Source organism: Arvicola amphibius, chromosome 1, assembly GCF_903992535.2.
Source record: "Arvicola amphibius chromosome 1, mArvAmp1.2, whole genome shotgun sequence".
Classification (NCBI taxonomy): Eukaryota; Metazoa; Chordata; class Mammalia; order Rodentia; family Cricetidae; genus Arvicola; species Arvicola amphibius.
The window spans coordinates 172,653,957-172,679,637 of NC_052047.1; the positions used below are offsets into that span (position 1 = coordinate 172,653,957).

The 25,681-nt window shown below is 38.0% G+C and overlaps 1 protein-coding gene across 2 annotated transcripts in view; it reads right to left on the reverse strand.

Annotated features, from left to right (window-relative positions):
- The window catches only part of Prkg1 (protein kinase cGMP-dependent 1), a 1,221,673-nt gene that overhangs the window by 1,019,591 nt on the left and 176,401 nt on the right, over positions 1-25,681 (reverse strand). The window lies entirely within an intron of this gene.

The following is a 25,681-nucleotide window of genomic DNA, read 5'->3' on the forward strand; positions in this document are numbered from 1 at the left end:
GCAGAGCTGGGATGGTCGTGTCTATCAGGAAAGTTTTACGTAGCCTGAGCCCGTCCCAGCTAGATTCAGCTATCAGTGTTCAGACCTAGATTGCAAAGAAAGAGGAAACCTCAGCTGAAGAACTATCTAGATCAGACTGGGCTGTGGGCGTCTGTGGACATTGCCCCCATTGATGACTGGTGTGGGAGAAGCCAAGGAGATGTGGACATTACCATCCCTGGGCAGGTGGATCAGAGCTGGGCAAGAAAGCTGGAGGATCATAGGCATGGGAAGCAGCCAGCATGCAAGCCAGTAAGCAATGTTCTCTGTGGCTTCTCCTTCATTTCCTGTCCCGGCTGCCCTCAGCAATGCACTGGAACTTGGAAGTGTAGGCGGAAAGAAATCCTTTTCCTCCCTTAAGTTGCTTTTGTAATAGTGTCTAATCACAGAAGCAAAAGTCAAACCAGAATTCAGTCCAAAACAAAAACATAACATTTTGGAGATGAGAAAGAAAGCAGAATATGCATCTTCCATACTTCCCTCTGTGTGAAAGGATCAGAGCAAGGGCACGGGTTTTGATTTGGTTGAATGTAGTGTTAATCAAACAAAACACTGTGGAAGGGCTAGAAAGGAGTTACTTAAGAAAAAGCAGATAGGAAAAGAGATGGATTAGAACTTGTTAGTATACAAAAAAAGATGGAAAAATAATTAACTCTATATATCTCTTTGTATTTTTTTTAATTTTGGTATTCTAAGGATGCATTACCTATTTTTAAAATCCTTTAAACCGTTTTACTACAATGTATATAATCAACTCAGTGATTTTGCATTTTGTATTTATTCTAAGGAAATTATTTCAGATATGCACAATAGTATCAGTGTAAGAAGTATTCGTTGAAACTACTAAGTTTGTAACATCGTTTATGAAAAAGAAAGAGAAGAAATTCAAATACCAGTGCCTATTTGTGTTGAATTGCTTCAATACATACATTATATTTGCAATTTAATCATTAAAAATTATGCTACAAAATAACCTTAAAAGATTCAGAGTTATTATGTACAATATATTTGTGATGACCAAACACAATAGCTTTGATCACTTTATTGATTTGTTTATATTGAGGGGGGTGTCTTTGTCTCTCTGTCTGTATGCATATATGTGTGAAGGTGCACACATGCCACAGAAACTTGAAAGAGTTGGTTTTTTCTATCTACCATGAAAGTCACCAGGATGGCACTCAGGTCAGGCCTGGTGACAGACCAGGCAAATTTATTCACTGAGCCATTTGACCAGTCTAGCATATGTTCATGTTCATAAGCATAAATCCCAAAGTTGGTTACAGACCAAAATGGTTATAGTGGCTTTCTTTGGGTCACTGAATTAAGAAAGGGCTTAACTAAAAAAAAGTTAATATATTATCTAAGATAAGAACACATTTTAATGTATGTATTAATGTATATGTGACATATGGGTCAGTGTGTGTGTATGTATGTGTGTGTGTGTCTGTAAACACATGCCATAGCGTGTGTGGAGGTCAGAGGACGATGCTATTGGGTCAGTTCTTGCCTTCTATCATGTGGATTCTGAGAATTCAACTCACGTCTTCAGGCTAGCCCACAGAGCCACCTCACTAGACATATTGCTTCTTTTCTAAATTAAAAATTTGAGGAAAAAAATCAAACATCAAAACAAAATAAACCCCAATTGATATCGCCTTGAATGCAGTGATGTGGCATCTATTTCATCTTGATAGTTATTGTATAAACAATGTCAGAATACAAAAAAGCACATCAAAACACCATTCTGCATTTGAGGATGCTTTTAACTGATTATCAGCTGACTACCTACTAGTTGTGTTATGAACATTCCCTTATATTATTTGACTCTCATAATTTACTGTTACCATAAGATAAAAAAAATGAGCTCCAAGTAAGGTCAATAATCTTTTCAAGACTCCACTGTGACACAGGAGATCCCAGACTTAAATCTGTAAATATCCACAGGCTTCCTAATGCTGTGGTGTTGATAATGATGATGAGACAGACTGAGTACTTGTCAGATCCCCTCTGATGACAACGTAAGGATGTTTGTCAATATGCTGAGTTAGAGCTGCCTTGCAAGGCAGAATCTAAATGCTTTAAGGAAGGGACTAGCCTGTTTGTCACAGAGGGATCAATTGGCCTCTCTCATACACCTGCTGCCAGGAAGCTTCTCCTAAGGCATGTGCTTCCACGTGGCGTTTCTGTGCCTGAAAGTGGCAAACCTAATAACACATGTTCAGTTGGGCGCAGGAAACAGAGAGAAACTTTTTTCTTAGTGTGCTTCCAGAAAAGGTAGGCCAAAGAGTTATACTGAATAGAATTAGTGTCCCCAGAGCATTGGCCAAGTAATATTGCCTAATTAGATTGAGTTTTAATGAGTAAAATAGAAAATAAACGCATAACCTGCTGATGAAATAACTTTTCAGATCTAGCTAATCATCTCAAAATGAAATGAGAAACTCCCTATTGGTTTATCTTAACCATTACGAAGTGACACATAAGACAATTTCTGATTATTTGTTTTCTTCCAAATCACTGTGGGTACAAAATAAAGCTACATAACCTACAGTAAAGTCTAAAAAACCCCAGGAGTGTTCTTATTGATACATGAACATTCTAAATATTTTATTAACTATAAAAATCCCACTACTCAGTTCAAGTTTCTCAATTCCACTTAGAACACATTCTTGAATAATAGTTGTTAAGAAATCTCATTCTCTGTGGGAGATCTAACAGAAAAAAATATTCTCTTAGAGAAAGGATAGATGTGAATTAACGTTTTTTCTCAAGTTAATGTTAAAAAATTGAAATTAGACAGAAAGTATTCAATATCTCATGAAATATATTAATCACTGTAATCACTGATTTGAGAAGGAAGAAATTCTGTCATGTGGGTATCAGAAGACTGTGTGCTTGTACTGAAGGACATGCCTAAAACAATTAATGTTGGTACAGGAACGGCAAGGAGATTTGACCTAGAAGCAAATATCAATCCCTCGGTCATGCCTGATGAGAATGATGAGCTATAAAGATAATGAGGTTGAATCTGTCTCACATTACAGGTTCTAAGTTTGTAAGGCACATAAAACAGAAAAATTACTGCAGTGCTATTATCACGTAATAGCTTTAATATTTCTACCAAAAAAAGCTATGATTCATCTGGCATCATTTAAAGAGAGGAAAAAGAGAAAATGTTATTGGTCTTTTGTCTTAACCAGGTTTTGTCTTACAAACATTTACGGACATCATTCACAAAAAAATATGTGAGCAATAGAAGGGTTGCAAGTCTGTTTTCCTCTATGATAACTGGGTCTGTCTTGAGCCGACCTATCTCAGGGTTGCTCATTCCTTGTAGGGAGTATGAAATCAGGTCAAGTATAAAGGCTGCCTTCTAAGAGAGAATTCAATCCTTCTTGAATTCTCTTCAGTGGTGTGCCCTGGGCTTGATGACCATGTTGACCTCACAGACAGTAGACTTGGCACTTTTGTTGAGAGTCATATGTAATCCATCCTAGGATTCTTTGTTGAAAATCTAGACAAGGTTCATTATCTATTAGATATCTACTGGGGTTATTTTTTTTCAGCCACATACTTCTAAGCAAACTGGGATCCATTGCTTATTCTAAATATCTGGACATGCTATTGACTATATACACTAACAGAAGTCATTCTCACACTTCAGATGTTTCATTTTTTTAGGCACAAACACATATAGCCTAGAAGCTGCACAGGGACCTGTCGCTAACCATCAGTTTCTGGTGAAGGGGCAGTCACCACTGCTTTCTGGGACAAAGAAACCTACTGCCCTTTGGGACCTCTGTCAAGAACATTTAAAGGGAACTGTATTTACTTCAAGGCATATTTTATTTGTTTCAACAGAGTTCAAATAAATATAAAGTAACCAAAAAAAGAACTCTAAGCCGGGCGGTGGTGGCGCACGCCTTTAATCCCAGCACTCGGGAGGCAGAGGCAGGCGGATCTCTGTGAGTTCGAGGCCAGCCTGGTCTACAAGAGCTAGGTCCAGGACAGGCTCTAAAAAAGCTGCAGAGAAACCCTGTCTCGAAAAACCAAAAAAAAAAAAAAAAAAAAAAAAGAACTCTGAATTTTTTTTCAGGGTTTGGAATTGAAGCTGGGGCCTTGTGCATGGTAGGCAAGCATTCAACCTCAGTTCCATAACTCAAGCCTCAAGAACTATGCCAGGTTTGGTAGATATCTCTGGAAAATCTGTTCCTTTGGGGGGTGTAGTGGGAGAGGAGGAGTTGATCTGGGTGAGAGAGTGGTGGATGGACTAGAAAGAGTGGAAGTGTGGTCAAGATGAAGTGTATGAGAGAAGAATAACAGGATAAATAAATGAATAAATAAAAATTTTTAAAAGAAAAGGAAAAAAAGCTATTAGTGGCTGAAGAGATTGTTTAGTGGTAAGAACACTTGCTCTCCTAGAGGACCCAGGATAGGCTTCCAGTACCCACATGGTAGTTCATAACCACCTCTAACTCCAGTTCCAGGGGATCTGGTGCTCTTCTGACTACCATAGGCTTCTATACACATATAGCACACATACATATGCTCAGGAAAATGCAGGCACACAAAAGGAAGGAAAACATATATAATAGCGTTCTCAGCCTTTATCCTAAGCCTTCAACATGAAGAAAGCATGAGTTGAACAGAAGGAAGACAAACAGAGGAGAGAAAGGAGGCTTCAAGGAAGGGGAATAGATCGGCTGGTAGAACACTGGTGGCATGAAGTTGGGAAGACACAGAAGAGTACAAGAAGGGAACAGTGATGTATAGGGAGAGGAAAAGAGGATCACCTGAAACCAAATATTCATGAAAGTTCCAGAAGAAAACTCTTACTTTCTACATGTGAGGATTAATCTTAGTTTGGATTGGATCTGAGATCAATTAAGAGACATGCCTCTGCGTGGGTTTCTGAAGGTATTTCCTGGAAGGATGAACTGAGATGGGATTCTCCCCAGAATGGGCACCACCTTCCAATGGGCAGTAAAACATAAAGATGACCGCTGGTAGACAAGCGGTCTTCCCTCTTTGGTGCTCATTGAATCAATACTGCTTTTGCACTAGCTGCTCACAACAGAACACAGTTTTGTTTACATTTCACCAGGACCAAAGACCGGTGGCTCTTCAGGACTCCTCCAGCATTTCAGAGACAGACTGGGACTTCTGAGCCATTCAGTCTTGTGAACTGAGCAGCCTCCCCTCCCCAGCATGCAGACAACCATTGTTGGATTACTCAGACCATATTTTGTAAACCCATTTACTAAACCAAACCCCCTTTTTAATTGGTATCTATTCTATTGTTTCTGTTCCTCTTGAGAACCCTGACTAATATAGTACACTAACATTAAATTACTCTGAAAAAATAACCCATCGGTTTGTGAGCATTCGGCTCAAAGGACTAGTCTTCTATATAAGAGTTATGTAATTTGTGCAAAGCAGACAGTGCCACAGTTCTGCATCAGAGAACATTCAGGTTTATTGTGAATGAGGCCTGGGTGCGAACCGCAACACCAAAGAAGTTCATTAAAACAGTAATTTTGAATAAAAAGATGTGTGTACATAGTCACAGAAATAAGGAGTCTTGTGAGAAAAGGGACTTCAAATGATGAAATGTTCCACAAAACGTGCTGCTCCAGCTATGTATTTCACCACATCAAAAGCAGATTTCAATCAAGGTATGAGTCTGATTCTTTTGTAGGCTCCAATATTCAAAACTAGGCAGGAGGCTTTGAAGAAGCAACATCAGGCAGAGGCTAATTATACAGACTCCAAAGCTTGTAGACTAGCGGTGAATTCTCCTAGAAAATATATGCTCAGACTGCTAGGAAATCTTGCTGTGCCAGCATGAGAGTCTGAATTTGATCCCCATCACAGGCATCTGTGTTTGATTCCTAATAAACATGGGAAAGCTAGGTGAGCCAATACTGGGAAGCCAGAGATGATGGAGAAATCCCTGGGATATGTTACCCAGCCAGCCCAGCAAAGTTGGGAGTTCCAGGTTCACCAAAAGATCTTTTCTCAAAAATGAGGGGAAGGGTAGTGGGCTGGCTTAGTTGGTTAAGGCAGCTGCTACTGAGCCTGAAGTCCTGAGATTGACTTCAAGTACGCACATGGTGGAAGTGGAGAACTGATCCCAGGAAGCTGTTCACTGACCACTGTGTGTGTATGAGTAGGTAGAGAATGACAGAGGAAGACCCTTGATGTTAAGTCCCTGCGTCTTCCTAAACACATACACACACCCACACATGCCTGCATACTTGCACACACATGTCCAGACACCAACCTGTGCATACACACAAGCATACACACCAGCATGCACATCGGCATGCAAACTTGCACATACACATATGTACACACCAACATGCGCACCTACACACGCATGCACCCCTGCAAGTATGCTGCTTGCACACACATGCGCACACACACCACTGTGCACACCTGCTTTCATACCTGCACCTAATGTACACATGCACCAGCATAGATATGCATATGTATGCACGTCTGTACCCCAAACCACCTGAGCCTCAGTTTCCTTACTTGGGAAACAAGTAAAACAAAACACACCTCTTTTTGGACTGCTGTGAGCAGTAAATGGGCTGGCGTATGGACACGCATAGAACAGCGTCAAGTATTTGGTGAGCCTTAAGAATAATCCTATACTATAAACATAGCACTTTTAAGTTCTAAGAAGAGCTTCGTGGCCTTAGTCTGAAATAAAAATTACTAGCAAACTAGCTCCACAGCAGCTTCCTTTTAAATATCTCTGTACAATAATCAGAGTACATTTTGTTTGCAAAGAATCTTTCCAGGAAACAGAACAAGAAGGTTTTGTCCTTATTTTGCAATGGATGGAGAGCAGACATTGTTCATCCCTGGATTCTCTCTTCTTTCCAGTGTAGTCTGCACAGAGTAACTAAAACAAAATGTAATGGTAATAAATGGCAGCACTGATAAGAATTATATAATAAATAAGATTTAAATCTTCAAAATGTTTGTGTGAAATGTTACAAAATAACAACAGAGGTGCATCAAAAAAATCAGAGCTCCATAGTTTGTTTTAATTTCTTTTTGAATGCTTATAGTCTTAGCATAGAGTGGGGAACCCTGATGGCTCCTTGGCCTTGAGAGGGAGGGAGGGGAGGTATGGGTAGAGGGGAGGGGAGGGAAGGGGGAGAAGGAGGGGAGGGAAGGGGGAGGAGGAGAGGAGGGAAGGGGGAGGAGGAGGGAAGGAGATGGAAATTTTTAAATATAAAAAAAAAATAAACCATAAAAAAAGAAAAAAAAGAACTCAAAAAAATAACTTAATCAGTTCAAAGAATTAGACAGACTGAGCTCTGTTTAAAGCTGGGAAGGCTCTATTTGCAGCAAGGCTAGAAGAAAGTTATTTACTGCTGCCAGAGAAAGAAGCCTAACGAGAAATGCCTCACATTGTTGTACAGCTGCATTGCCATGTAGACCTATTTATTCCCAAATCATGATAACTCGTCTTAGTATGGGGCCAACTTCATGAGTGGAGAGGGGAAATTCACATACTGTACTTGACTAGCTGATGAGAAACACCCCCATCCTTAGGCTTAATTAGGACAAAATTAGATGAGGTGATATCATACTTAAATTGTCATATATGTTCACCAGCTTCCTTTGTCTAGTAACTACAATTTATATCTTCTGCAAAAGCTGTCACGAGTTCAAAGACTTGAATCTCTGGATTGCGGTATATGGGGGAAATATGCCAAAAGGGAAGGAATCAGAAGACAAAGAATGCCAAGCAGATTTAAGTACATTTGTCTTTAGGCCAGCCTTAAATTAGAAGTAAGAAAACTTGTGTCAGACAGTAGGCACAAGAGACATAGTCAACCACACTTCCCTTACATGACCATTGAATAAGTCTCCTCCACCTGGTAATCTGAAGGTTGTTGACAGACTCCATCTCTAAATGCCTTCAGAGGGTAGGGGAGCAGGAGGAGAGAGAGGGGGTGAGATAATGAGCGCTTTTCAAAATGACAATAGTACTTGCTTTCATGCATTGGCAACCTTCATGGAGAAGGGAAATTTCAATATATTTAAGACCTGAGTGAATACTATAATATTAATTGAATCAGAGCAAACAACTACATATGTGACCAGTGGAGTTATGAGAAGTGAGACAAAATAAAACAAAAGAGCATCATTTAGAGAAGGTTTTTCTCATGTCAAGAGATTCCCTTAAAATTTTAGAGATGAGTTCATTAGAAGGGTCAATTTGTATGCAACAGGGACAATTATTACCATTACGACCCTCTATTTGTGGGTGAGCACTTGGCGAAGTTGAAATTGTTAAAAACCACACAGTTATTAAGGTACAAAGGGATGACATAGACCTGAGTCCTTTTGTCTCAAGACTAGTGTTTCTCTACTGCCCTCATATCATGAAAAGCACATCAAGATTTTGCATAAATACTCAAGAAAATTCCAGCATGTAATGAAATCCATCTGGAAAGGGAAGCTTTGTACACTGCTGTGGAGAGATGAACTAGTGCAGCCACTGTGGAAATCAGCCTGAGAAGTTCTAAAAACATAAAAGTAGAATGACTGTATGATGTAGCTATAGCAACCCCGCCCCAAGACCCCACCCAAGTCACACATCCCAGAGATTTTTATAATTAATTTACCATTTTTGAAAAAAATGTATGTGTACATGTGTTATTGTATGAGTGTATGTGTCCAACATGCATGCAGGATCCTGCAGAACAGAAGAGGACACCGCATTCCCTGGAGTTATAGATGGTTTTGAACTGCCATGTGAGTGATGGAATTCAACATAGGACTTCTGGAAGAGGAGCCAGGGTCTTTAACCCCTGAGCTATCTCTCCAACCCCCTCATATGTCCTTATATGCCCATGTTATTATAACACAATTCACGACAGACAAGTTGAGGAACTAAACTAAATCAAACAACAGAGGGAGTAAAAAAAAAAGTTTTACGTACACAATGGAATTTTTTTAGCCATGAATAAGAATAAAGATATGTTCTTTGTAAGAAAATAGATGCAGCTAGAGATAACCATATTAAGCAAATTAAGTCAGTCTCGGACAAATACCATATGTTTCCTCTCATTTGTAGTTCCTAGGTTTTATATAGATACATAAAGGCATGCCTCTATACAAGACAGGAATGCAGAGGTGAAATTGTCTAGGCAAACAAAGGTGATTAACAGGGTGGGGGAATTGATGGCAGAATACAGGCACATGGAGAAAGATGCTCAGTGTATGCCACCCACATGTATGGAAATGTTCTCACATAACACAGGAACACTTCTAGAGAACAGAGAAAGGAAGGGAGAGATGTTGTAACTAAAATACAATCTCAAAAGTAAACAAAAACATTAGAAAAAATTGAGACCTATTTTAGGATCCCTCCCCACTCAAGAAGGCAACAACAACAAAATCTTGTCTTCAGAACAATGCTCTCCGTGGAAAGCGCAGGCTGCTATTTGACATCAGAAATTGTCTAGGAGCTAGGGCACTGGCTGGTAAGAATCGCTTCCTTGTTATCTGCCAGTCCTCCTTAAGAAAGGTGAAGCAAGAAGAAAGTGCAACCTTTTATTCCACGATCAGAAACCTGAGGAAAATCAGAAGAAAGGTTTTCAACGTTCTACAGATTCTGTGTGTTTGTAGATGTAAATGCTTGCTGGTTTCCTGGATATACAAAGCACCTATGAGAATATGACTTCCACGCATGCTTTGAATGGATGTGTATAGAGACAGCTGGTACCCCATATTAATTACCTCAAAAACTGGTCTAAAGCATAAATTTCAGTTTCTTTTACTCTATTACTGTTTCTCTTTTCTGTTTAAAACTTCTTTTATTTTAGATAGGCAAACTTGGATAGCCCTGTTTGTCTTCTTGACTATCTTTGAAATAGGTCCTGGGTGAAACCAGCACTTCTGCAGATGCTATTAGTTTTCACAGGCTTCTTGAACATTAGCAGCCTCTGGGGATTCACAACAAAGTCTTGAGCACCAATTTACATATTCATGACCATTGGTTCACCAAATCATGACACCAGGAAGTGCTTATGAAGGTCCAGTTAAAGCTCCTCTGGATCTTTTATAGAAATAATGAAATTTATCTATTCATAATATATTTCAATAGTACAGCATTGAGATACAGGACACCAGTACCTCTCATGTTATTATATTAAGGTCTGTTAGTCAGTCGCGTAGGTTAATACCATGCATCAAATGCTACGGTAGTTGGAGAAAGGTCAGTGGGCTTGAAAGACCTAAATTTGTTTCTCTTCTTCCGTCCTGTCAACAATTACAATATATCATGTCTATTTTACTATCCCTTTTGTTGTTGTTCAGTTACATCTCTTACAAAAGGAAATCCAAATTTTATAAAGAATTCTGACACAGGGATGTAGCCTCACTAACTTTCTCTGTATCGTAATCATGCTGATAACTAAGAGAGAGGGTAGAAGGTCCTCACATTTAATCAGACATGTACCCCTTTTTGAACCATGCATGGTAACTTAGGCCTGTGATCTCACACTCGGGAGGCCAGGACTGGACAACTGCCTCAAGTTTAAGGCTGTGGAATCCATAAGTTTATATACATAACAGGAATCAGTGTCGGTCCTAGGGTTTCTGCAGGAATGCTAACCATATTGAGAAGGCATAAATCTTTGAACCCATAAATATTTGAGTTATCGAATCATTTGTTCAGCGAGCACTGTGGTGTTTCTTACTATGGAAACAGAGAAAGAGAGAAATGATGCGAGACTTTTTGAGCACAGTAACTAGCTGCTCCCATTGACCAGCCTTAGAGACAAACGAGAAATAAAACTTCAGGAGAAAAACAAAGCAATTATTTCAAATATTTAAAGTTTTTCTTCCAAAGAGCTCCTTAGAAATAGCACACGACTTGATCACAATTTTAATTTTTACCTTAAACACTCTTCTTTTAAGGCCTTACCCAGTGCCACCACCACCACCACTGCCACCCAGCCTGTCCATCTTGTCTTTATTGTGGACCACATGTCAAATGATAAGTATGATTGGAAAAGAATCTAATCCAAGATTTTCTAGAAGAAATGCCACTGTAATCCAGTTAGGGAATAGTTCGAGGCATTAATCATGGACAGAAGTGCTTCAAGCCATCTGGCATTCTCAGTTATTCTTAGAGTGCCTGGGGAGTGGGGGACCAGAGGACATTACAGTGAATTCAGCTTTGCTTACAACACTGACTCATCCAAGCTCCGCGTTTCAGATTTTGAAGATTTTAAGAAATTATTATTCGGTGCCACATTAAATCTACTGTGCCTGCCCATAAATGTTGCTTCACGGTCGTATCGCTTCCATTTAAAGACTCATGTGAGAATCTCAGATACTTTGAACTATGGGAAAGCTGACAGCATGTGTGTAAACCAGGCCTGCTGCCTGTACTGTTCCCAACCCACTCCAAGTATTAGGGCTCAGTTCCTGTAGGTTCTATGCCTGAGGTCCCTTTCCCTGACCATATGACCAAATGACACTTGGCCATCTGGATCAGCAACAATGCCACTAATGCTTCAGAGAAGAGTCCCTTGAAACTCAATCTCAATCAGGTATTACAAATTCCCATTATAATTTCCTATATTATTTTTATTTTGTACTATTTGCCACTCTAACATTATTATTATGGCATAATTATGATAGCATAATTAATCATCATAGCAGTTCTACTAAGTATGAGGAACTAAGTATGTTTACTATTTACAACATGTGTATATGTTTGATTCTAAGTGCTATATACCTAGTCTGCGCCTGATTCATATTTACATGTGATAATTTATTAGTCCATTAGCTAATTGAAATAATTATCTTTTAGAATTGCAGTTTGACTCTCTACACATGGTGGGAAAAGTGATTCAAAGGGATTTGAGTTGGATATCTGTTTTACAACATATAACCTGATAAAACGAATATAACACCTACTTCTAGAATTGTGGCTTGGGTTTAATAAGAATTCAAGGGTTTAATTTAAGCCAGATAACCATAATAATTTGCAATCAAATTATTCTCTTATGATTTGTAGTCACATATTTAAATCTCACCCACAGATACTTAAAAAATCACATCTCATTTAGCCTCCAAACGATAGCCTTTCAAATAAAATAACCCTCCTTTATTTTTTCCAATTAGCTGGCTTGTGCTTCTTAATTATTTTATTGTGTGCATTGATTTGTCACCTTATTCAAGCAATATTTTTGTGACACCTAAGATCTGAAAAATATGATTACTCATACACCTCAGTCCTCATTGTGAATACAAGTAAATAGAAAGCTAAATATTACAATCACCAGAAATTAGAGAACTTACTGAAGGCACTGATGGCAGAAAAACATCCCTAGAGATTCTATTTCAATAGGTCTGCAGCAAAATCTGAAATTTCATTTCTAAGATTCCCAGAAGTTCGAGGAACCAAGTACAGAAGCTGCCAATCAATGGTCCAGGAATCTTTTTTCATGAACCAATGAGCTTGAGGAACATGAATAGCGGGAGGTTCAGAAAAAAAAAATCCGCGCAGAAATGATTTTGGTCATGAACACCGGGAAAGAATTTGAATGATGTCTCGTATTTTCTAACTTCTAGGAGGAAAGTATCACATTTGTCTAAAGATTACAATTGATACTTTGATAACCTTAATACTGAAAAGAATTTGAATGAAGGTATAAAACTCTGCTTGATGGAAATAAACAGGAACTACTGCAGCAAGAGTCCCAACTTATACTATTTTTAAAAAGTGTATTATGTACACATTTTTCCATTTATTGAAAATAGATTTTTTTTCTCATACAATATATCCCGATTGCACATCACTTGTGAACATGTGACACTTGCAGTGCTGCAGCTGTGTTGCAGCCGATAGAGTTGTTGCCTAAAGGGGTCACATGGAAATCCCCCAAAAACTGACTGTTGCCAAGACTATAGATTGTTCTTCACAAATTGACATCAAGACCCCATTACTGAAGTCCCAATTTTTTTGTAATACACAGGCATTCTACCAAGAGAACTTTTGCTATATATTTATTGGTGGAAGCATAAACATACAAATGCAGGAAAACCTTAACTTAAAAAGCTTTGAATCTAAATGAATCTATTATGAAGTTGATGAGATAAATGAAATCATATACACTATGTCACTGTGCTGATTCAGAGATGAGGAGCATATAAAGACCTAACCTATCACACTATTAGTAGTCTTGAGTGCAAATGGTCTGCTTTACAGAGCACACTTCATCTGTACTCTTATTGGTAAATTCATACAGAAATTGCTAGGTTAACAGAAAGCAGATAAACACGCTCTTCTACACTGTCCTTCACTGGGAGAAAAAAATACAGCAAATATAAACCCTGCACATGATGACAGAGCGCGCTGCCATGAGAACTGGTTGGAGCTTGGATGTTACTCTGAAGTAGGATGAATAGAAGTTTCAAGAAAGCTTCAACTTGAAAGGTGAAATAGATGTATTGATATTTTAGTGCTGAATGCTCTTAACATTAATTGTAATCAATGAACTGCCTCATGGGAAATATAGCATATAAATAATTACTAAAATATTACCAAATCTATTTTTTAATGCCCTGGCAATGCTGAAGCATGCATGGACAGCCCATATGGTGGTTCTGTTGAACTTGTCCATATTGGGTTTCATGATCTGAGTTAATGAGGACCACTGACCAGGTCTCTTCCTCAAGAGGGCACCAGGTCTCATTTCAGATGGTTTCAAGCCACCATGTGGTTGCCGGGAATTGAACTCAGGACCTTTGGAAGAGCAGGCAATGCTCTTAACAGCTGAGCCATAACTCCAGTCCCTGCCAAATTCATATATTATTTCTAAAATCACAGATATTATTAAGTACTTCTTTATAATTGTATCCAGTAGTGTAGCACAGCCAATGAAACAGATTTGCAACACCATACTAGAGTATGTTGTTTTCAGTTTGACATTGGCAATGATGGGACTATTTGCATCAGGAAAATTGGGGGAGACTGAAAACCCAGACTCATCTTTTGCTTCTCTGAGCCTTTATTTCTCTTTCTCACCTTTCCTCCCTACTTCATACCTTTTTCTGCTCTTCTTCTCTCCCCAGAGCTTATTACTAAGCACTCATAATTTTCCTTTTCTGGTTTGCACTTCTTGAGACTAATGTGAAGTCACTTTTGATCACACATACATATTTAGAAAATGAAGAGAAAGTGAATACTATAATTAATGTGTATACATTTTAGAGCTCTTTACCATGTCCTTTTGTCAAACATTTCATACTCATGATTGAACCAACCCATCTTCACTAACACACTTTGAGGAAGAGGCATCATTAATTTATTACTTACAGGAAATTATGAGTCAAGTCTATAAATGTTAAGCTACTTTATACAACACCCTGTTTCTTTCTTTCTTGTAATGAAAAACTTGAAATTATACAAAGATATGGTACTTAATGTAATTTATTTAATACATACACCTGCATATATTATGATACCTATAAATTGAGATAATAAAAATTTCCCTGATTTGCTTAGTTTTCTGAAGAGAACACCTAATTTTTCTTGACCAGTACACTTTCTAAGTCACACACCTGCCTGAGGAGGAACTCAATACCCTTAACCTTGGGAACAAGGACAGTTGAATGGAAAGTGATTGACCAGCTCTTCATTTATTACAGGATCATTTAAAGAAAGGGTATTAAGTTATTTTAAAAAAATAGGAAAACATTCACAGTAGTTAAAGGTTTTAGAAAATTCAGTTCTCTCAAAGTTTTTAGGAAATGCAGTCTGATTTCTAAATTCATTTAATCGGGCTCAGACAAGATTTGGCATATTCAAGGTCTTTTTACATCTAGCAATTTGACTAAATGGCTGGGCACCTTTAGGAAGGAATTAGTTGATATGATCAAGAAATGTGTTTCTCATGCATGAAAAAATTTTGTGAAATTAAATTTTATTATGGTTATAGGCAAATATTATAAGATATGGAAAGCTAAACATTTTTTCTAACCTTTTTTTTCTAATTTTCTTGGAGCAACGTTTAACTGAATAGATTATCCCATGATGGGCAATGCTGTTATAATGATGAGGAAAAAATCTGCATAGATTTTTGTGAGTCTCTCTGATAATACCTTTAAAAGGTTGAGAATTTACACACACACACACACACACACACACACACACAGAGAGAGAGAGAGAGAGAGAGAGAGAGAGAGAGAGAGAGAGAAAGAGACACCAACTATGAGAATCTTAATTGAAAATTTTCACAGTTCAAATGATAATATGTTAGATCAAACAAACACATTTTCAAGTTGTGGTCTTATGAAGTCTCAAGAGGATTTGGAAAACTCAGAAGTCTAAATTTAGGGTTTTTTAAAAAATTAAATGAATGAAAGTTTCATCTAGAGGGAAACAGGTAGATAATCTTGAGAATTAACTGGATACTTAATAACTCTCAACTAGAAGTTCTTCAGAAGCCATACATTTATTATCAGTTAAAATGGTAAGATGAATCTGGAGAAAATTGAATAGAGCTTTGTGAATCTGCCTGTGTATGTGACACATTTTTATATGAGTACAGGTTTTGTGAAAATTGTGAAGTTGTTGTGTGAGGGACTATATGGTGTGGGACCATTGTCTGTATTCTGTCAATTATATTTTAAATAAATGCTGATTGGCCAGTAGCCAGGCAGGAAGTACAGGCAGGATAACCAGACAGGAAATAGAGGCAGGTCAATGAGAACAGGAGAATTCTGGGAAGAAGGAAGCCCATTTCTCTGCAGTGCTGCACCAGCCACAGAAGGAACATGTGACTGCCTCGCCGAAAAAGGTACTGAGCCATGTGGCTAATACAGATAAAAATAATGGGCTAATATAAGTTATAAGAGTTAATAAGAAGCCTGAGCTAACAGGCCAATCAGTTTATAACTAATAAAGACCTCTGTGTGATTTCTTTGGGACTTAACGACTGTGGGAACCTGGCAGGACAGAAACCCTGACAACAACTATATAAGGTATTTCACAAGATTTCAATTAGTAATTGTCAATGAAATACTTTATCTGCTGTCTCTTGGTTAAGCACTAAGAAATACTAACAAGTTTTTTTTTTTTTGCCCACAGGGACCTTAGACTATAATAGATTAAAAACATTCTCAAACATCAATATTTTTATTTAATTTTTTTTGAAAAAAATCATTAATAAATCAAATATATATATGTATATATATATATATTTGTATACATATATATTTGATACATGAACCTTGACATGAATGCTTATAAATAAATACTTGAAGGTTAGTCACTATCACTGAGCATGTTTAGAAAATGATGTATGTTTCCCAAGAATAGGATGACCTAAGAAATTATACATTAAATTGATGATAGACAGATTAATTGATCTTGGAAAGAAAGTAAGACCAATTTTCAAAAATACCATATTATAAAACAATAGAACCACTGTTATTTTATATTATAGAATAAGCCCAAGCTCTCCAAGAGAAAGGTTATATTTTACACATCAATGATCAGTTTCCTGAGTATTTAATATTTTACCTTACTATATCATTTTTCCTATTTTCTAACTTTGCATAGTACAGTTACTGTCTAAATGTTTAAGCTATGTTGAAATGTAATTTTAAAATGTTGCGTTGTTTCTTTAACCTTTCAAAAATAAATCCTTGAACCCAAACACATCTGTTCTAACTTTTAAGCTAATAATGGCAATAAAACAGCAGCAGCAGCACATGCAAAATCAGGCAGTTTGGAATGGGTGATGCAGTTTTATTGCACAGCACTGACTCTCTCTTTTGTCACTGATAGTGGCTTCTGAAATTGCTATGTGGAAGCAAATGTGTGGCATAAACACTCTTGAGAAGCATGAATGATAAGTCACCATAACGTGTTCATTCTGGAATAAGAATAAATGTAAGGCTGAAAATAATAAAGGCAAGTTTAATGCTCTAGCTATGCATAACTGACAAATGTGTATTTAAAATTGTTTGAAATAAGGAAAACAAAGTATAAAATTAAGTCAAAAGGGACAAAGGTGATATAATATCAATGATGTATATGGCAGAGACTTAATGTATAATGAGCACACACTCATGCACAGACATGATGGTGAACATTGAGGATATGTAGAACATAGTTCTAGCCCTAAGTTACTTATAAGAGACAATCAAATATGACATAAACTTCCTTAGGATTCAGCCTGTCTTTCTTCATATTGGTGAGGGAACTTTATAATCTCATCAGGCAGAGATTATTTTTTCTAGCCTCCCTGTAATTAAGTGTTGGGCAAAGTGATGAGAACAGATCAACTGTGTGACTTTGAGAACAAGACTTCCTGCTCTGCCTTCTCTTATTTCCCATGCCCTTAGGATCCACCATCAGAGAGCTGATGATCTAACTTTCCCACATACACAGCATAGCACATGGTGACCAGGGAGTCTGAATCACCCTATGAGGTGCAGCTATTCAACCAGCATCCTCCACTTACTTCTAAGATACTTGCATAAAAGAGAAATAAGTTTATACTTGAATAGAACTACCTCGTTCTAGGAGTTCATTGTTACTATATGTTAGTTGATTCCTAATACAATAAACCAAAAAACAATTGTGTTCCAGTACACAATTACTGTTATTCCTCATTAACCATCTAAATTTCTATACAAAAACAGTTACATTATTCCAACTATTTAAGCCAAAATCTGCAGTCCATCACTTCTTACTTCCTCTTGCAAGCTACTATCAATCAATCAGTCAGTCCAATGAACTAGCAAAAATCATTGACTGACTTTCAAAGTAGACTCTCACTTTGACAATTTTTTTTGTTTCCAGTTTATTTATTTTTTATTAAAAATTGCCATCTCCTCCCCTCCTCCTCCCCCTTCCCTCCCCTCCCCTCCACCCATACCCCCACTCCCTCCCTCTCCAGGCCAAAGAGCCATCAGGGTTCTCTACACTATGTTGAGTCCAAGGTCCTCCCAACTCCCTCCAGGTCCAGGAAGGTGAGCAACCAAACTGACAAGGCTCACACAGAGCCCATCCATGTCGTAGAGACCAAGCCCATCGCCATTGTCCTTGGCTCCTCGGTCAGCCTCCACCATCACTTTGACAATTTTTTAATCTCTACTCTTTTACTAATTAATTCCCAATCAAGATCATTGCTGTTTCAATTCTTTCACTAATATCACAGCTTCCCTCGTGCTTTTAAAAATACTATTTCCCATACAGAGAATCCTTATTAGTCATAATATAGAGTATGATAAACATTTAAAAGATATCAGCACAGCCTGTGATTTCTAACATTTACTACCTCTCTGATTTGGCAAACTCCTCTACTTCACCCCCATATTCACCCCGTTCTCTACAGCCACTCTGCCATCCATGCTCTATTATTTAAATACTTCAGCCCAAACCTTGTCTAGAGCATGGCACATTTCCCTTCTCTCTGTCTTCAATACTCCCACCCCCACCATGAACACATTTATGCTTCTACTCAATGGTCAGCCTGCAAAAGCATCTTCCTAGACTATCCCTAGCCCTTGTGCCTACAGTTCTAGCTACTGCTGCCGTGTTTGCTATTCATAACATCTACAGCACACACACACACACACACACACACACACACCTCTGTTGTGTATCTCCTCTGTTGGGACATAAGAAACAACCTGATACAGTTCTGTATTTCTTTCCGTGCTGTAACCATAATCCTTAGAACAGAGCCTAGCATTGACTATAAGCAGAATGAGTAGTTCCTGAATCAGTAAGATGTAAGGAAGAAACTGATAAAACCCAACCAGACTATGGTGTTATAGGGAGGGCACAGTAGATGCTAGACTCTTCAGAAAAGATAATTCCACTCTACTGAGAGAAAACAGACTTCTTAGGGTAGACACTTTGGTTGGCTCTGAAGAGCAGCAGCATTTGAGAGCATGTAATCCAAGCGACGAAATACATACTGTCACGGACACATGGAACACAGAAGATCAGCCATTGTTATGGAGCGGACCATGCAGAATTGAGTGGAAGCAGAGCACATAAGCCAGTGTCCCTTCTCACATGTCAGACATAAGCTTGACACTGACAAGAGAGAAGATGGACAAAGGTATCTAGAACATTCCCCAAACTTTACATAACTGCCTACATGGATCAGAATTCAGGTCCATGTCTGCCAAGTCTCAAACTCAGTGGACTTCATTTCACTGTAGGGTCTTTCTGTCTTGAAGAGCTTGCATTTTTAACTATGGGAGGGCACTGGAAATGTCAACCAGGCGGGAGATAACATGAACACATTTAAAAATATCTAGCTCCTGATTATATGGTTATTTAGAAAGTACATAAAAGTAGGGTAAACCTAAGTACAGAATGACTGAGATGAAACGTTGGGAAATTCAGGCAAGAAGTGATAAGACATGAATTAAAGCAGGGTCAGACAGGGACTGTTAAGAACAGAGGACTGACAGACAGGACAGGGTTTGGGATTGAATAGTCGCTGGTTTGTACTCTGAGCAGATTGTTACAGAGAAAGGATGATGTCATCTGTAAAGTTGAGGAACAATATAGACAAATCGCAAAGAGGATTATTTCAGTCTTGTCTCACTGGTCACACAGCTGCTTAATGGGTGGATCTGGATTAAGCTCCCAGGATTTATAGTTTTTAGCTCTCTGGACATTTCTCCACCTGACATCTGAAACCAAATGGCTAGAGCTTGTAGCGTAAAACACAGAGAGATGGAGACCGAGTTCAGCAGTTCAGCTATGTGAAGGACAGTCTGTGTTCTGAGAACGACAGAAAATGTATTACTGCACAGAACACTGAACTATGACATCGACTTTTAAAAGCTTAGAATTTATTTTCAGCCCAACATACTATAGTATGTGCTGCCTGTTCAGCCTTTTCTCTTTCGCTGTGACTTACAAAGCTGACTTAGGAGAAAAAAGGAGAAAGCTGTCCTTCAAGAACAACAAAAGGAGAAACAACATATTTTGGTTTCAGGGTTTTATTTTCCAGCTTATTCCCTGAGAAGTACTTAGCACTGTAGTGGGCAAATATCAAAATGAGTAGGTGTGTTCGCAAACCCCAAAGCTCTTTGCAACACGTGGCACAAGAGAAAGAAGCTGAGATCTCAAGTCTTCACTCAGCAATGAGAATTTTAAGAAAGATGCCCAACCAATCGACAGCTGACAGCTTAATATTACATATGTATGAAGGCTGCAAACTGTACAAACCACATGGGACCATTTGTGAAATAATGCGCTTTCTTAAGATTACATATGTATGAGGGCTACAAACTGTATAAACTGCATGAGACCATGTGTGACATAATGCACATTCTCATTTAATTTGAGACCTTTTATGGTATTAGAAGACTTATTGTACCAAGTAATCAAAAGATAAAATGTCAGATCTAATGAGACTTTGAGTTATCGGCAAAGTATAAATCCACTTCTTTTAAAGTAAAATACTGAGTAGATTTTTAAAAATATTTGATGCCTTTATTCTTTCCGAACAAGAAATCTAATTAACAAATATTTCAGGATCCTGCTACACTAATTCAGGATAATTACTGGGGAACCCAATTCAATTCCCAATTCTTGAACATTAGAAAGTGTGAAAGTGAACCCACAAAATCTATCAAGGATACTCTCAAGCTGTGAAATGGAAAGTAATTAACACAATAATAAGCACTTCAATGGGCATCATTTGCCCCCTCATATCTGCACAGGCGATTTGCCCTTGATTAAAATGCCAAACATTACAAAAGTTTCCAGCTTCTAATCACCAAGCCTTTGCTTAACACATGTTCATTTGCAGCGTAATACTACTTACACAAAATTTAGGGGAAGGGTCTCAATATCTGCTATTCCAATAACAGATATGCTTAGCCAATAACAATATGCTCCATGAAGCAAACATCAGTGCCCCTATTGGCATACAGGTTGCATAGCTTACGACAGTGGTTTTGTAACTTTTAGTCTCTGGACTGCTTTCTAATACTAAGACCTATTGAAAATCCCCCAAGGCTTTTTTTTGCTCATGTGGTCTATCCTACTGATATTTATACTATTAGATTCTAAGGTACACTCAACAGGAAAGAAATCAGGACAGATACTAGAAATTTAGCAAGCTTCCCAGGGCCAGGGAGCTCGTGGACCATAGAAAAGAATCTACCACCACCACTTGCTAGATCAGAATAATTTCTAAGTCCATTCTAAATCTTACCCTTATAGTCACACATAAGTGCAGCTGCTACCCCTCATCAAAGAAGTCTCTCTTTATAGCAAATGCTGACCATCACAGAAAACCACAACTGGACATACTGCAGAGATCAACAGATCCTTCGAGCCAGGCCCCAGTGGATAAATCTATACCACAGCTCCTGCAGCCTTTGCTCAAGGGACATCATGGGAAAGAAAACAGGGAAGTTGTCAGGGCCAGAATACAAAGAAGTCTGTGAAACAGTCTTGCCTAGAAATACTAGGTAAACAAGATTAGAACAATGGCATTATCAATGAATACATTAATATAAAAGGGAGAGATTGGGGGGGGGGGTGTTCTCCTCCCTCCCCATACTGCACCCAGACAAAGAACTACAGCAACTAATGACTGCTGGGACAGGGAGAATTCGCCTCTCTCAGGGATGAGCCTCCTTGTTGGTTATCCCAAACAAAGCAGTCAGCCCTGAAAACCATATATACACAAACAACAAAACCTGTTACAAAAGGTTGTGTATGTGTATATGTGTGTATGCATGCATATACATATGTTTATACATTTGTGTGTGTAACAATAATAATAATAATAAAGAGGTTATCAACTTAAGAGTTTGAGGAAGGACATGGGAAAGATCAGAGGGAGAAGACCTGAGAGGGGTTGAAAAAAGAGAAGAGGAAAGTGATGTAGTTGTATTTTAATTTAAAAATTCTAAATATATGATAAATATATAAAAATGGAAGTGTTTACAATATTTATTCACTTCAGATAATAATTTTTTACAGGTTAAACAATGTTTTAAAATTACAAATTAAATGATTTTAAAACGTTAATAAACATGATTATTTTGTACTTTGAAGAAATCAAGTGATTTCTGACTTAGAGAGTTATCTGTATTTTCTATTTCTGCATGAAGTTTGTTATAAATATCACACTGAAGAGTGTGGCTTCTACAACACTCCACCATATACTCCCAAGAGAACAAGACAGAAAACAAATAGCATGCTGATATTATATGTTCTGATCTCAAGGAAGGGTAAAATTGTCCTAGCCCACAATTCAAGAAAGGCAACTTTAAGAATACCAGTTTTCAGAAAAGAGGAAAGAATTTTTAGCCCACTGCATAAATTTCCCTTGGGTAATCACCATAAATATTTGTTATAACATGCAGCTTTACTTATTGTCATGGCTAATTTATGTCAACTTCACACAAGCTCGGGTCATCAGAAAGAATGGAGCCTCAGTTGAGAAAAATGCCTCCACGAGATGGGCAAGCCTGTAGGGAATTTTCTTAATTAGTGATTGATTGGGGAGGGTCTGGTCCATTGTCAGTGGTGTCAACACAGGCCTGGTGGTCCTGAGTTCTGTAAGAAAGCAGGCTGAGCAAGCCATGAGGAGCAAGCTAGTGGCAGCACCCCTCCATGGTCTCAGCATCAGCTCCTACAACAAGTTCCTGACCTGCTTGAGTTCCTGTCCTGACTCCCGTTGATGGTGAACTATGATTTGGAAACATAAGCTGAATAGACCCTTTCCTCCCCAAGTTTCTTAGGTCATGGAGTTTCATCACAGCAATAGCAACCCTAACTAAACACTCATTTAATCTGTTGCCCATAAAACAAGTACTTTATTAAGAGAGATTTATGTGCCAGTCTTCCCTTTATGCCTGGTTTAGTCAACAGAACACTTCACTGCCCCTTTGCATCTCCTCACAGAGCTTTCTAAGATAAGCACTTACTGCCCTTTGCAAAATCTTCAATGGAATGCCTAGGAACAACTTAAACTTCCATCATCGGGGCAAACTCATAATTCACTCTCTTAAAACATGAAGTCATCTCATTTATTCCCACCCCAGAAAAAGCCACCACCACTTACCCAAAATTTGCATTAAAAACAAATAATTATTTTCAATTCTCTTTTATCACATCCACAGCTAATTTATGTATTCCCCAACATCACAACTTCGGTCATTTCCCATCTGCCACCTTAGTCTAAGCCTCTGTCCTATTTTGCTTCAATTAGTGGTATCACCTCCCAGCTGGGACTACTGGTCCTTTCCATGACTCTATAATTCATTTATTCAAGTTTGTGGCTGCATGTAAAATCCACGTTTATAGTCATAAAATATAAAGCAAACATGTCTCATCGACTATCCAACTCTCTGTAAGCCTCTGAGGATTAAGACACAACAGTCAACTGTGTTCTTGACTCTAAAACCACTGCAGCTTCAACTCATGCTTTCTAATATGCCAAGCACTCTTCCTGGGGTTTTTTTTTTCATCTGGAATCTTCTAACCACACATTTGTTGGACTGACCCTTTCTTGGCATTGGGTTCTCAGCTCCAACTTTACTTTCCCAGGGAAACACTGTCATATCACAGACAGTCAGACTCACCAAGACTCCTTAACTGCCCTAGCTAATTTTATTTATTACTAACATTTATTACCACCTTTTGCTTTCTTCCATATATTTATTTGTCTTTTCTCCCTTCAACCATCATCAAAATACATATCTTGTTCTGTTCTGTATCTTCAATCTCTGCTAACATACAATAATGCTAGGAGACTTAAATTCTGCATTTCTTAATAAAGAATAATCAAATGAATTCATAAGTTAATTCCAATACAGAAGCTACTTTGTAAAAATTTCCACTAGGTATATTCTTTACTCTTCTCAATTGTCGAGGATATTAAAATTAAAACATTCTTAGACAACTCCCTCAAAGGCACACTGTGACATGCCGTGAGAAGAGGACATCTAATTCTTGGGGCTTACTAATTTTTGCTAAGTATATTTGTGATCTCAAAATCAGCACACACATACAAAAAAATTCCAAAAGAGTTTTCCAATTTTAGAACACTTAAACTCTAGAATTGATAAAATAAACAATTTAAATGTACAGGATGGAATCCAGATATTCAAAGCCATCATAATTTTCTTTCAAGAGAACAAACAAAATGATTGTCAAAAACATGCCAAATGACTATTTCTTTTCTGAAGACTAATTTTTCCTGCACTTGAAAGCTTTAGCATCAATAACGATGAATGGAAAGATGCAGAGTGCTTTATATGGCAGAGCAATTCACCTTAGCAAAGTTAATCAGATTAGGCACCAAAATGGAACTAAATAAATCACTAATATAAATATTCTCTGCAATAATTTCATGAAATGTTAAATATGCATGAATTGTAAATTCCCCAGAATTTAGCTTAATACCCATTTAAGTCATATCTATTATAATTCTAAGTCTCTGTGTGATACTTATAAAGATTTAGGATGAAAATATGTTACTGGGAAGGAGTTTATAGGCTAACTAAGCATAAACACCAGATTCAGAGTGCAACTTTCAAAACAATAATAGTTCAATTCAGAAGAAGTAAGTGCAAATAAGCTGCATTTCTCAGGAGGGAAACTATTGAAGACTCCAATGCCAAAAAGAACACCTGAGAATGAGTCCAAGGGTCTCTATATAGGAGTCTGTGTGTTAGAGGGTGGTTGTTGCCACGGTAGCCACAGTCTGAAGCTCCTCTTTCTGGGAACTTCCGTTTTCCTTCGGAGAGTATGCCAAAACCACTAAACAGTCTTCAGGGATGTCACACTGGAGTGGTGAATTCTAAATGCCTTAGTCTAACCAGTCTTCCACAAAAGTCACTGAAAATCTTGTTAGAGCCTCCAAGGAAATACATGGATGTCTTTGTAAAAATGAATCCACAACTGTAGGGTTCTTGTTAAATGTTCAGAAGGCACACCACCCAACAGCTTCATGCATGATGAGTGAGGTGAGCTGGACCTCATTCTGAAGTGTGTTATTACACTCTGGCCCAGGTACTAATCACAACCCCTTCCCACTGTTCCAACTGTACTACACTTGGTCTTAATTTTCACCCAAATAATACACATTTGAGCTTTCAAAGTTGGCACTCTATCAATGTGAAGAATGAAAAGGCTGACATTTGAGAGAAATGAATGAGGATAGGATGATAGAAATAAAGCACCAAATCCATAATTATTTACAGTGAGAGTAAACTGGAGAAGGGAGACTTATATTTAAAATCTTTGACTCAGGGACTGCATTCCTGGTAGCACACAAGTGTTACCTTTCCAGATACCATCTCAAAACTATATGCATGGCAAATTTCAATTATTTTCAATTTCTGCACTAATTCAAACTAAGAAAAGCCATAGGGCTACCTTTTTGCAATGTAATGAATTCAGTTCAACTTGTAAGGCTTCATTTTAAACAGTCATGCCAGGATTCATTAGCTAAGTGTGCCTGTCAAAGTCAAGCATAGCCATGCATGGCAGTGATCCCAGCATTTGAGACCCTAAGGCAGGGGGCTCTCAAGTTTGAGATCAGCCTGAAATACAGAGTGAGAGGCACAGTGTTTAAAACACAAGGTGACAACA